The sequence below is a fragment of the Bos indicus genome, chromosome 13 (genome assembly GCF_029378745.1).
Source record: "Bos indicus isolate NIAB-ARS_2022 breed Sahiwal x Tharparkar chromosome 13, NIAB-ARS_B.indTharparkar_mat_pri_1.0, whole genome shotgun sequence".
In the NCBI taxonomy this organism is placed as follows: domain Eukaryota; kingdom Metazoa; phylum Chordata; class Mammalia; order Artiodactyla; family Bovidae; genus Bos; species Bos indicus.
Genome location: NC_091772.1, coordinates 65251072 through 65264435, shown reverse-complemented (window position 1 = coordinate 65264435; position 13364 = coordinate 65251072). Strand labels below are relative to the sequence as shown.

Genomic DNA, 13364 nt, shown 5'->3' with positions numbered 1-13364 from the left:
GTATTCACATTGGGAAGAAACTGAGGGGCAGACAGGGGAGCCAGAATCAGCATTTCTGAGCCATCGAGATAATAGGAGTCTCTGGACGAGAGCAGGGAGGAGGCTGTTGGTGGTCGGGCAGGGGAGGGGTGTCCTCCTGTTGAGTCTCCCCCACCTCCATCCCTCCTGCAAAAACCAATGATGTCACCTTTCATGTGACAACTCTAGCTGTGTCACTTTCTTCCTCTGTAAATGGGGGTGATAAAGCCTCTGATACACCGTGAGTCCAGTTCAATAAACGTGCCTGTCATTCTCCCATCCTTTGAAACCTGGGAGACTCCCGGTACCAACATCATCTTCCTCTAATTTTCCACCTGAGTTATTTGAAGAAAAAATCTGAAGGCACTTTCAGGACAGAGCCCAGGCTCTGAGGGTGTAGTCCATCTGCTGACAAGGTGGATGAGATCCGCGGTGTGTGGAAGGGGCAGGGGGAAGGAAAGGGGCCTCTCCATGGGATAGAGGTCCATGCTTCAGCCTGGGGAGGGGATGGAGAGTCCTGCTGCTCACAAGGCTCTTTCCAGAAATAGTCCTGGTTCCTTGAGCTCGTTCTGCCTGGAGGGAAGCCTCTCCTCTGAGCAAAGGACAGCAGGGGAGCACTCTTCCCATCATTTGCCCCCAGGAATGAAGGGCTGACACCTGTTGGTGCCCACATGGTCTTTTCCACCCTCTACATGGCGCCTGGGAGAAAAGGTAAGAGACCTGGGCACCCAGGTGCAACTGGAGATGATCAAACCTCTTCACGTCTCTGAAGAGAATAACACGGACTGGGGGGCGGGGCTTCTGTGAAGCCTGAAAGATGGCTAGCTTCCCTGCCGTACCCAGCTCTTTAGTTCTGGCCAGACTGAACCACTCCAGCTTCTCCCTTCCAACGCCTTTTCCCAAGCAGCTCCCTCTCCCGGAGAGCCCTCCCTGAATCCACTGCCCCAGTCCAGCCCCTTCCAAAGCCTAGAGCCCATGCCTTCTCCTCCAGGAAGCACATTCTGGCTGCTGGGCCCCAGGGCCCCAGGCTGCCGCTTTCCCCTGGGTGTCAGTTTCCCATCCCTCTCTGACAGTGATCTGCACGCTTGGCTGTGTCTCGGCCACACCTGCACACATTGACTTCCCCTCTGTGGGGCACAGAGCTCACAGACATGAATTCAAATGTCACCTTTGCCACTTGTTAGCCACCTGATCAAGGGACAGTCACTTCTCTCTGAGGCTCAGTTTCCTCTGGAAAATGGTGAGAATAATCACACCTATTCCATAGAGTTGTTGTTGCAATTAAATGAGACAATGACCATTCAGGGCTCAGGACAGAGCCTGGCACAGTGTGAGAGCTCAGGAACGTGACTTATTTGCTACGGTGACCTTTCAGGTAGGTTCATGAATGATTTTTCTTTGTATCTCCTGAAAGGCCTACCACAAAATCGTATGTGTGCTTAGTCACTCAGCCGTGTCTGACTCTTTGTGACCCCATGAACTGTAGCCTGCCAGGATCCTTTGTCCATGGAATTTCCCAGGCAAGAATACTGGGGTGGGTTGCCATTTCCTCCTCCAGGAGATCTTCCCAACCCAGGAAGATTGAATCTGGGTCTCCTGAACTGTGGACAGCTTCTTTACGGACTGAGCCACCAGGGAAGCCCACAGAACCGTATACCAAATGGATTTCTGTACAGGTGGATCTGCATGCACCCTGAGGAAGCCTTTCCCAGTGGCACAGTAGAGAGTAACCTGGGCTTGGCTGCCTCTGCAGGTCACAAGCTGTGTCATGGGGCAGCACGCAAGTAGACATAGAATCCACTTGAACTTCTGATCAGAGGCAGTGGACATAGTGATCAGAGGGTGGGCTCTGAAGCCAGACTCCTTGAACTTGAACCCGAGCTCCTCCTCTTACTCAGTATATGACCTTCACTAGCTGTGCCTTGGTTTTCCCACCTATAAAATGGGGAGAGAAATTGTACCTACCCAAAGGAGCATCTGGAGGATTAAATGGAATTACACATGAAAAGCAATAGAGGGACTTCCCTGGCAGTCCAGTGGCTAAGACTCCCCACTCCCAATGCAGGGGGCCCAGATTTAATCCTTGGTCAGGGAACTAGATCCCACACATCGCAACTAAAAGTTCACATGTCACAACTAAACACCCCTCACGCCACAGTGAAAATTGAAGATCTCAATTTCTTAACTAAGACTCAGTGCAGCAAATAAATAAATACTAAAAAGAAAAGAAAGGGAATAGAACATGCTCATCATAAGGAGAGTAACTCAGTAAACATTACCTATTGTTTTCATTGTTGATATCTGTATTCCTGTCACTGAAGAGGAGGGGTTATGGTTCCTTGCAGGCCTATAAGCTGCTCATTTTCCTATAACCCAAGATTCCACAAACATGCTTTATGTTCTCATGGCTCTGTCTGCCCAGTAGCCTTCCACTCCTTCTTCTAATGAGAGCTCTGCTCCTCTATTTGCTACACAAGGAGGCACTTAACCCAGGCCTGGTCACTACAGGGAATGGCCCTAATCCCCTAGCAACAATGACTGAACCAATCAGAATCCTTCCCTTGGGTTGATATATAGATCCTCGTAGAAAAACTACCATCATTCAAAAAACTAAGATCATGGCATCTGGTCCCATAACTCCATGGCAAATAGATGGGGAAAAATTGGAAACAGTGACAGATTTTTTTTTTTCTTGGGCTCCAAAATCACTGCAGATGGTGACTGCAGCCTTGAAATTAAATGACGCTTGCTCTTTGGAAGAAAAGCTATGACAAACCTAGACAGTGTATTAAAAAACAGAGACATCACTTTGATGACAAAGGATGACAAAGGTCCACATAGTCAAAGTTATAGTTTTCCTAGTAATCATGTACAGATGTGAGAGTTGGACCATAAAGAAGGCTGAGCACTAAAGAATTGATGCTTTCGAATTGTGGTCCTGGAGAAGACTCTTGTGAGACTCTTAGACTGCAAGGAGATCCAACCAGTCAATCCTAAAGGAAATCAACCCTGAATATTCATTGGAAGGACTAATGCTGAAGCTGAAGCTTCAATACTTTGGCCACCTGATGTGAAGAACCTTCTCATTGGAAAAGACCCTGAGGCTGGGAGGGCTTCCCTTGTAGCTCAGCTGGTAAAGAATCCACCTGCAATGAGGGAGACCTGGGTTCAATCCCTGGGCTGGAAGATCCCCTGAAGAAGGGAAAGGCTACCCACTCCAGTATTCTGGCCTAGAGAATTCCAAGCACTGTATAGTTCATGGGGTTGCAAAGAGTCAGACACAACCGAGCAGCTTTCACTTTCACTGAAGCTGGGAAACATTCAGGGCAGGAGGAGAAGGGGCAACAGAGGGTGAGATGGTAGGATGGCATCAAATAGACACGAGTTTGAGCAAACTCCAGCAGATAGTGCAGGACAGGGAGTCCTGGTGTGCTGCAGTCCATGGGGTCCCAAAGAGTCAGACACGACTTAGTGATGGAACAACAACTTTCTGTTTGGGTTGCTAAGCTAGGGCAGTGGTCAGCCAGTTCCTCAGAAGGACAGAAAGGAGAGACAAGCTGTGATGGAGACAGATGGAACATCTACCTGGTTTCTCATCCTACAATTCCATGAACTGCCCAGGATCCATTCAAGTCCTTTTCTGGTTTAAGTCACTTTGAATAGAGCTTTTGTCACTTGTTTCTGAAAAAGCCAGGTCCAATTTTATAGGCCCTAACCAAGATACAGTCTGAGCTGGCCGTGGGCAGGGCAGGGCCGCAGCAGTATTAAGGCTGCTCCTGTGTGTCCCAGCACAATCTCTGTTATCTGCGCTACAAAGGACAGTCTGCAAAGCATGTTCTCAAGAATCATCCTGATCCCGTGGTCTTCAGACACTGCCTCCCAGAGCCCTAGGAGCCTGCAGAGGCACCTCCAAGAACACCCATGGGGAGACTTTCCTGGCGGTCCAGTGGTTAAGAGTCTGCCTTCCAATGAAGAGGACGTGGGTTCAATCCCTGGTCAGGGAACTAAGATCCCACAGGCTGCAGGGTAACTAAGCCTGAGCACCACAAGTGGAGAAAGCTGGCATGCTACAGTGAAGACCCAGCACAGCCAAAAGCAAAACCAAAACAGCCATGGAACAAAGGGCAGTAGGAGCGCAGCAAGATTCTAGGTAACTGCTGCAAATTCAACCACAGTGGTTCTGTTTCAAATGCGTATGTATCGGGATTCTGCTGCCTCCAAAGATGTGAAATACCTGATTCTAATGGATGCTCAAAAGAGCATTAAGAGGTAACCAAGGCTGATGTGTCTATCTCCATTCTCCAAAAAAGAAAACCGAGGCCCAGAATGGGAAAGTGATGAGACCAAGGTCACGGAGCAAGTCAGTGTCAGAGCAAAGACTTGAATGCAGGGCTCCGGACTCGCAGGCGGAATGAATTCCACTGCACCAGGCTGCCCACGAAAATCTATCATCTCTCACACTTCCTGTGTCCTCTGGTAAACTGATGGCGGCTAATATCTTCTAGTGCATGCGTGCTAAGTCACTTCATTCATGTCCAACTCTGCGACCCTATGGAATGTAGCCCGCCAGGCTCCTCTGTCCATGGGATTCTTCAGGCAAGAATACTGGAGTGGGTTGCCATTTCCTCCTTCAGGGGATCTTCCTCACCCAGGGATCGAACCCGAGACTCTGGCGTCTCCTGCACTTGTAGGCACGTTCTTTACCACTAGCCCCATCTGGTTCTAGAGTCTCACCTTTCTCAGCTCTGACCCCTCCAGGATCGCCTGCCTCTGAACCTGGCTCCTTAGAAGGCTTCCAGAAGCTCAAGGAACTTGTGGAATAAATGTTATGACCCAAACTCGACCTTCTTCTCCACCATACACACATACACTCAGTTCCCCTTCTCCCCACCCATTTGCCCAAATGTCAGGCAAAGCCCAGAAGGCCGCCTCCCAGGAACTCGTAATCCACCTCCTCTGTCCAAGCTGTGCTGCGACTGCAGACAGAGGATTCCTTGTTCCCAGTGCTTCCTGCCCAGAGACCTCCATGGGGCCCGTGCACTGGCCGGAAAGAGCCAAATCATTCCTTTCAACTGGAGCTAAAGCCACCTGAATCCCTGCCACCCCTGGGAGCAACATGCTCCCAGCTCTGCTTGGCATTTATTCTATCTGCCCTGGTCTGCCCAGCCCCACCTCAACACCCACAGCCGCTGCTGCCTACACACACACACACACACACACACACAGGAGTTCCCCTAGGGTAGAGAGAGGCGCTTTATGTCTAATCAAAAATGAAAACCAGAGTGGGGTGTCCCTGGTGGTCCAGCGGTTAGAACTCTGCGCTTCCACTGCAGGAGGCGTGGGTTAGATCCCCAGCTGGGGAACTATCATCCTGCATGCTGCATGTGCGAGGCCAGAAAACACAAAAAGAAAACAGCGGATTCTAGAACCCTGACAGTTGTGCCTTACTAATAACCCCACAATGACATCTGCCTATTACTTCGCGATCTCCCTGACCAGTATAACTTCTTGGCTCAGTTCCCTCTCCACGCCCTCAACCTGCCAGGGTCACCAGGAGGTGGAAAGCGGCTTTGACACGCCCCAGGCCAGTGGTTTGTGAAGTATCTTGCACAGAGCTCAGGACAGTTCCACGGCATTGTTGGAGGGCTTCCAGAAGCTGAGGAATTAGCCAGTTAGAGTCCCCCAGGCTCACCCCAACTTTGACCATGGCTGCAACTCCTGTACTGTTTTGTACAGTGAGATTCTTTGGGGTTCACTTGAAAAGGAGATTTCACTGCAGGAAGATTTCAAAGCAACTCTTTCACCCTGACTCCACCTCTGCCCTACCCTGACAATGTAGATATGACCCCGAGAGGGAGGTAGCTGCCCAAGGTCATGTAGGAATCAGTGGCAGAACCAGAATGAAAACACTCCCTTCTGAATCTAGTCTACAAACTCCAAGCGGTTAGTAAAAGAAAACCAGGGCCTCAGGTCAGCGGATCTGGCTTCTAGGTTCAAGGTTACTCACCCCCAGGCATGGTGGATGGATAAGCGATTGGGGCAAAGCACGCTGACTAACACAGAGGCACTTAACGAGTACCCATTTCAGTCCCTTCCTCAAAATAAGCCCAAATCAGAGAGAACTCTCAACACTGCCCCCGTTTTTCAAGCCCACCAGGAATCTGTAGCCTAGACAAACTCTCCCACCTCCCCAGCAGTAAAATACATTAAAAGAGCCTGAGGGCTGAAAGGTCAATTTGTCCAACCTGAGCAGAGGAGGCTGGGCCTCTGGAACACTCACCCCGGCTCCGACCACACCAGCTCCCCGGGTGGAAGGACGGCAGTCAGACACCTGGAAGGAGCAGACAGCGTTAGTGCCTCTGAACTGAGTTTGTGGACCCAGCATGGAGTTGGAAACTGAGAGGCTGGCATTTGACTCTCTGAGGAACCTTCAGGAAGTTGCTGAACCTGTTACACAGAAAGGCCCGTGTGACTCTGCGGAGCCAAAGGGAAAGTAACAAATATGAAACTGGAGCGGCCTGCAGGGGCCAGGCCAGGAAGGGCCTCGGAGAGTAAGGTAAAGAATTCGGTCTCGAGAGTCTAAAAGCAACGGGAAACCATTGACCTGCAGGGTTGAGAATGGACTGAAAACAGGCCAGAGTAGCTTTAGGCATGTGAGTTGGAGGCTGCTGTGGTTGTCTGGGGGCACATGATAAGGACCCAGGCTGGGGTGGGGACAGCAGACCTGGAACCTGGTGGCTGGATTCCAGAGCTCTTTGAGCAGTGGTATCCCCAGAAATGACCTTCCCAGGTGGTGCCAGTGGTAAAGAACCGGCCTGCCAATGCAGGAGACCTAAGAGACTCGGGCTCAATCCCGGGGTTGGGAAGATCCCCTGGAGAAGGAAATGGCAACCCACTCCAGTATTCTTGCCTGGAGAATCCCATGCACAGAGGAGCCTGGTGGGCTACAGTCCATAGGGTCGCAAAGAGCCGGATAAGACTGAAGCGACTGAGCACACACTCACACATGCATTCCCAGAAATCATTGGTGGACCAGATCTGGGGGATAAGGAAGAGAAAGGTCTGCCTACTCCTCAGGTGCCCCTTTCACAGCAGTCCCCTGGTCTCCACCCAGGACAAAACATAGCCACTGTTCTTTCAACCTGGCCTATCCTTACCTCAGTTTCCCCATCTGTAAAATAAACATGGTTGGACTCAGGGGTCCCTAAGGTCTTCATAGCATTAATATTCTGTTCCGAGCTAATTCATTCAGTTTGGGTTTTTTTTTTTTTTTTAATATTTACTTATTTGGCTGCATTGGGTCTTAGTTGTGGCATGTAGAATCTTCATTGCATCACATGGGATCTTTTGTTGTGATGCACGGGCTTAGAGCAGGGATCAAACCCACATCCCCTGCATTGTAAGGTGGATTCTTAACCACTGGACCACCAGGGAAGTCCCCACCCACAGGTTATTGAAGCCCATTTTTAATCATCTTTCAGCCCCAACTGCAGGCCTGGCCTAGTACACGATGGGCAGAATCACTGGAGGAGAAACCTCAGGTCCCCTGGATTCACATACTCAGAACAGTAACCTCCAGGTTGGATGAGGTGTTTCTGCTTCACATAGAAAATAAGAATCAAGCAAATGGGAAGATCACCTGGGCTGAGGCTGAAACAGCAGGAGCAGGTGCCTTGTTCCTGCTCCCCCACCCAAGAGGCCTCAGGTCACGGGCCTTGCAGCTATAACATCTGTCACCCAGTAGCTTACAACCTGTTTCCCCATCTACTGTTTCCCGAAATCCAGTTTCAACCTGGGGGATCAGCTACCAAGGGACCTGGGAGGCAGTGCAGTGCAGTGGTTTAAGCTGGGACTCTGCAGCTGGGTTGATCCCTGGGTCAGGAAGATCCCCTGGAGAAGGGTATGGCAACCCATTCCAGTATTCTTGCCTGGAGAATCCCATGGACAGAGGAGCCTGGCAGGCTACAGTCCATGGGGTCACAAAGAGTTGGACATGACTGAGCGACTAACACTTTCACCTTCTGCAGCCATGCAGACCTGGTTTGAATTCTGGCTTTACCACTCTCCAGCAAAGTGGCTGGGGGAAAGTCACTTCTCTGAGCCTCAGTTTCCTCATTTGGAAAACAGGAGTAAGAGCGTCCACTTCCAGGGCTAAAGGGAGGATTCAATGAGACACTGCCTGTGAAGAACTCAGCAAAGTTCCTTATCACAACAACCCAGGAGACAGCATCTGCCATTTCCAGATGTGGACCCTGGGACCCCAGAAGGTGAAAAGACTCACTGAAGAGCATTAGAGGATCCATGCTGGAGTGAGACCCAGAGTTCAGGTTCTTACCCGCCAGGTTATACACTCATTCACCATTTGGGTTCCTCCCTGTGGCTCAGACGGTAAAGAATCTGCCTGCAATGTGGGAGACCCAGGTTCAATCCCTGGGTGGGGAAGATCCCCTAGAGAAGTAAATGGCTACCCACTCCAGTATTCTTGCCTGGAGAATTTCATGGACAGAGGAGCCTGGGGGGCTACAGTCCATGGGATCGCAGAGAGTTGGACACGACTGAGTGACTAACACTTACTTTTTAGATGAAGATGTTGTGACTAAACATTACAATGACTTGACCAAAGCCATAGAGGGAACTCATGGTAGAAGAGGGATTTGAACCCAGGCCTTCTTGATGAAAACCCCGTGACCTCCCCTACAGTTATCCAGAAAGTAGACATGATGGTAGAAGAAAGTAGAAGCTTCAGATTTCAGGGCCCTTTAAACCTGGAACAGGGACAAATGCAAACCAGGCAGATGGAGTGAGGGTGGTGATGAAGCTACCTTGAGAGGAAACCAGAAGGAGCTGATGAAACAAAAGCCTCTTTCTCAGCAGCCCTCACCAGGGACTGGGCAGGAGAGGAGGGGCTGACAAGCAGGGCCATCCATCCCGCCAGGGCTGAGCCGAGGGCCGGATCTAAACAAACAGACACAGTTCCAGCTTGGCCACCAACTTGTTGACTGATCCTGGAGAGGTCACACACACACACACATACACACACTCAGGTCTCTGTTTCTTTAGCTCAAGAAGGAGACAGTATACTGAATGGTGTCAAGATCCCTTCCAGCTATGGAAGACTAGTCATAACCATTCCTCATGAATGCCAGACTCTAGCTCAGGCTCTGCTCTCACAAACCCCCAAAGGGGGCCTCTTAACAGTGGCTCCCATATTTCCACAACAGGTATGGGAAACCTTACATTCAGCCTCTGGCTATACAGCCTGATCACTTTCCCTCACCTTTCTCATCTGTAAAATGGGCTCATATCTTTAGCCTGATCACCTATGGAACCCAAAGAACCAAGGAGCTTCCCCAAAGTCTAGCAATCCCCAGAGGTACTGAACAAAGCATCCCCGCAGTGCCCACCCCAAGTCCCACCCTCAAGCTTTTTTAACTTCTCCTTTCTCTCTGGCCCCGGCCCATCTGGACCAAAGGAAAAACCGAATCCAAGCTCATGGATGCAACAGCGGTAGCAACAGCCCTGACTAGCAGTAGAAGGAGCCACTGTCCCAGCTAAGACTCGACTGTGCATATGTGCCAGGCACTGTGCTGGCACAAGAGCTGCACCTGGATTCTATCTCAGGTAATCCCCTCCATCAACGAGGTAAATCTCACCCTTAGTCTAGCTTTACAGATGATAGACTAAGGTTCAACCAAGTGGAGTGACCTGCCCAAGGTCACACTCAGAGCAAGTGAGTAGCATGGCCACCCAGACACAGGCTCTTCATTTAACACTAGAAGTCCTGATCTTATCCTTGAGGCTGTGGGGTTATTCAGAGTAACATTCCACCATGGGGTGTGGACCCAGACATAGGGGGGCAGTGAGTAAGGGGATATCTGGCCTTTACTCTCACCCCGAACCTCCCCAAGTAATTAATCTTTGCAGTTTTGTATTATTATTCCAACATGTCCAACTCAACTCTCAGGCTAGAACAGTTTTTATCCAATCAAAATATAATGCAAGCCAAATATGTAACGTAAAATTTTCTAGTAGCCACAGTTAAAAGAGTACAAAGGAATGGGTGAAATTAATTTTAATGGTATATTTATTTAACAATATCCAAAGTATTTTTGAGGGAATCCCCTGGCAGTCCAGTGGTTAGAACTCTGAGTTTCCACTGCTTGGGGCCCTGGTTCAATTCCTAGTTAAAGAACTAAGATCCCACAGGTCATGCGATGCAGCTCCCCCACCACCACCCAAAAAAAAAAAAAAAAAAGCACATTTCAAGTGCTCCGTAGCCACATGTGGCTACTGTACGGGACAAAAAAGTTCTAACAGTCAAGTCCTAGAGGGTGGGGCTGGGGGCCTCCATGCCCCTAAGCCAGAGCTGAGCCTCCTAAAGTAAAATCCGGATTTACTCATCCAACCCCCTATAGAGCCTGATGTTAGTATCTCTCAGGTGCCTTTATACTCACGGTGCGGGTGACAAAGGGATCAGCGTGCCCATGCTCGGAGGGTGGCATGGAGGCTCAGAGAGATGGGTGACCAGCCCAAAGTCACTCAGCTTTGACCCACAGACTGTCTGACTTGGAAGCCTAAGCTCTGTCCCTAAAGCCTGGCAGGGACCTGGTCTCAGGCACAGGCTTCTAGAGGAATAAATAAGCCTTTACCACTAAATCACCCCACTCCGCAAGTCTAGTGGCAGAATATGCACTCAGTTGCTCAGTCATGTCTGAACTCCTTACAGCCCCATGGACTGCAGACCAGCTCCTCTGTTCATGGGATTTTCCAGGCAACAACAGTGGAGTGGGTTGCCATTTCCTGCTCCAGGGGATCTTCCCAACTCAGGGATCGAACCCGAGTCTCCTGCATTGGCAGGGGAGTTCTTTACCACTGAGCCACTAAGGAAGCCCAGAGAGTGTCCCCTAACAGGGGTTAAGTGTTAAAGGAAAGGAAGTAGCGTGGTCTGCACTAGGTGGTGGTCCTGTATGTGGGGCTTAGGCCACTAGGGCACCGTTCCCACCCGCCCTCCCACCCTTACCAGGCAGGAGGCAAAGCCAGCAACGTCCACTGGCGGCTTGTCCTCTGGGTTGGGTCCCCCAAGGCTAGCTGCCATGCCCTCCCTAACATCTTGCCCAAGAACACTCACCCAGAGGCCCCTGGACTAGGGCCAGAGCCTGTACTCACCTCCCAGGGTCACCTCAGCTGGAGTCCAGGGAAAGGGTCCAAGAGGCAGTCCACCCCCACCCCCAGGAGGAGGGAGGAGCAGGCCCAGGAGGCAGATTCCAGAGGAGGGAAAGGGTGGCAGGGATAGGCCAGAAGAACCTGGGTGGTTCCACCCATCTCCTGGGGAGCACGGCTAGCATTCAGTCCCCTCCCTTCAGCCTAACCGGGCGAAACTGTCACCAGTTATTAGGTTTAACAATTAACTCTGGTTTCCACTTCAGCAGGAGGCAGTTCCAGCAGAAAGTCCCATCTGGGATAGGGGGACTTGGAAGGGGATAGAGAGGAAGGGGTTGGAGTGAAAGGGAGAAAGAGGTGGTTAGTTAAGCCACCCACCTCCTCCGTCCCACCCTACCAGTGTGGGGTAACTAGAGGGGGGTGGCGTAAGTTCCATAAGGTCAGGGGCAGTGCCTGGCACATAGTAGGTGCTCAATAAATTAAAAAAAAATTATTTATTTGGCTATGTTGGGTCTTAGTTGCGGCACATGGGATCTTTCTTTGTGGCAGGTGGGCTCTCTGGTTGTGGTAGGCCAGCTTAGTTACCCACCCCCCCCCACCCACCTGGCATGCGGGATCTTTGTTCCCCGACCAGGGATTGAACCCACGTCCCTTGCCTGGGAAGGTAGATTCTTAACCACTGGACCACCAGGGAAGTCCCTAATAAATATTTTTAATTAACAAATAAGCGGGTGGGGTGATAGAGGAGAAGTGTGTGTGTGTGTGTGTGTGCACGCACACACGCACTCAGTCATGTCTGACTCTCTGCGACCCTATGGACTGTAGCCTGCCAGGCTACTCTGTCCATGGGATTTTCCAAGCAAGAATACTGGAATAGGTTGCCCTTTCCTCTTCCAGGGGATCTTCCCCACCCAGGATGGAACTCTCATCTCTTGCATCTACTGCTTTGGCAGACAGGTTCTTTACCAATTGAGCCACCCAGGAAGCCCCACGTGGAGGAAGGCAAAAGTTGACTTGTCCTGGGTCCTTGCTAAGACCAAGCTGGGCTGAGGACTGGGAGGGCAATCACCCAGAACATGCCAGGAAATGGCTCTGAAGTCCCCCAGCCCTGGCGCTGCCCTTCTGAGCTGTGACCTTTGTAGCGCATTCTTCCCCATCAACAAGGGGTGACAGATAACACTACGGTGTCATGTACAGGGCTATATGGAGCCAGGCCCAAGCTGCTGGTGTGCTCCATGCCGCTGTAACACAGTCATGTCTCTCGCTGCCTGGCAACAGCTTCTTCTTCTCAGGCCACCCCCTGAACTCCCCCACATCCCAATATTCCCCTGGATCCCACCTATGTGGCCTTTTTTTCTTTCCGGGAAGAAGGAAAGCCCGGGATGATGACGGTTCCAGCCCACTCACATCCCACCCACCTGGGATCATACTCACACCCTAGCAAGGGACTGCTCTCATCTGGCGTTCGCTTGTCATTTTTACACCCCTCCTTGGGCCCCCTCCTCACCCTCTTCCCCCCATCCCCTAACCCAGGCCTACAAAGGACTGTAGCCCACCCCAGGCTGGTGTGGAACTCGGTGTGGCCAGTTCCCTGGGCGTTCTTGGGTAGGGGCTCCCCCTTCTGGACCGCTGCTTCCAGTCTGTGTAACGAGGAAGTGAGAAGGTGGACTAAGAGATTACTTCCCCTGATATTCAGAGTTTCTGACATTTCTGGGATCAATCTGAGTTTTAACTTCAGACAAACCAGCATTCAGATCCTGGCCAGGTAAACAGCCTTGATGTTACGAGATAGACTCTGAGTCATGACTGCAAAGCCCCGGAGCACCAGATCACCCCTGACTATTCTCAGCTCAAGCCTGGGCAGTGGGACAAAGGGCCTCCATGCTCACTGGGCCCTACTACCTCCTCCACAAAGTCCCAACTTTCTTTTCCTGCCCCATCTTTCCAGTCTTCTCTCTGTCGTTCTCAGTAGCAGCATCATGAGTGATCACTCCTCCGGTTTCTTCTTGGTAAGACAAAGTTTGAAGCTTACCTTTCATCTGCGGCATTGACCCTAAGGCCCTTTTTTAAAAAACAATTTTTATTTTAAAAAACAAAAAAAAATTGTTTATTTACTTGGCTGTGTCAGGTCCTAGCTTCAGCACCTGGACTCCTTCTTGCATCACTGCGGTGCACAGACTCTCTAG

The 13364-nt window shown here is 50.8% G+C and overlaps 1 protein-coding gene across 6 annotated transcripts in view; it reads right to left on the bottom strand.

Annotated features, from left to right (window-relative positions):
* EPB41L1 (erythrocyte membrane protein band 4.1 like 1) overlaps nucleotides 1–13364 on the bottom strand; it is a 176317-nt gene that overhangs the window by 111202 nt on the left and 51751 nt on the right. For 3 of the 6 annotated variants that reach the window (XM_070801594.1, XM_070801595.1, XM_070801596.1), the window contains one exon: nucleotides 6299–6349. The exons of the other annotated variants lie outside the window; for them this stretch is intronic. The gene's annotated coding sequence lies outside the window, so the exon portion shown is untranslated. The remainder of the gene's footprint in view (nucleotides 1–6298; nucleotides 6350–13364) is intronic. 6 annotated transcript variants of the gene reach the window in all.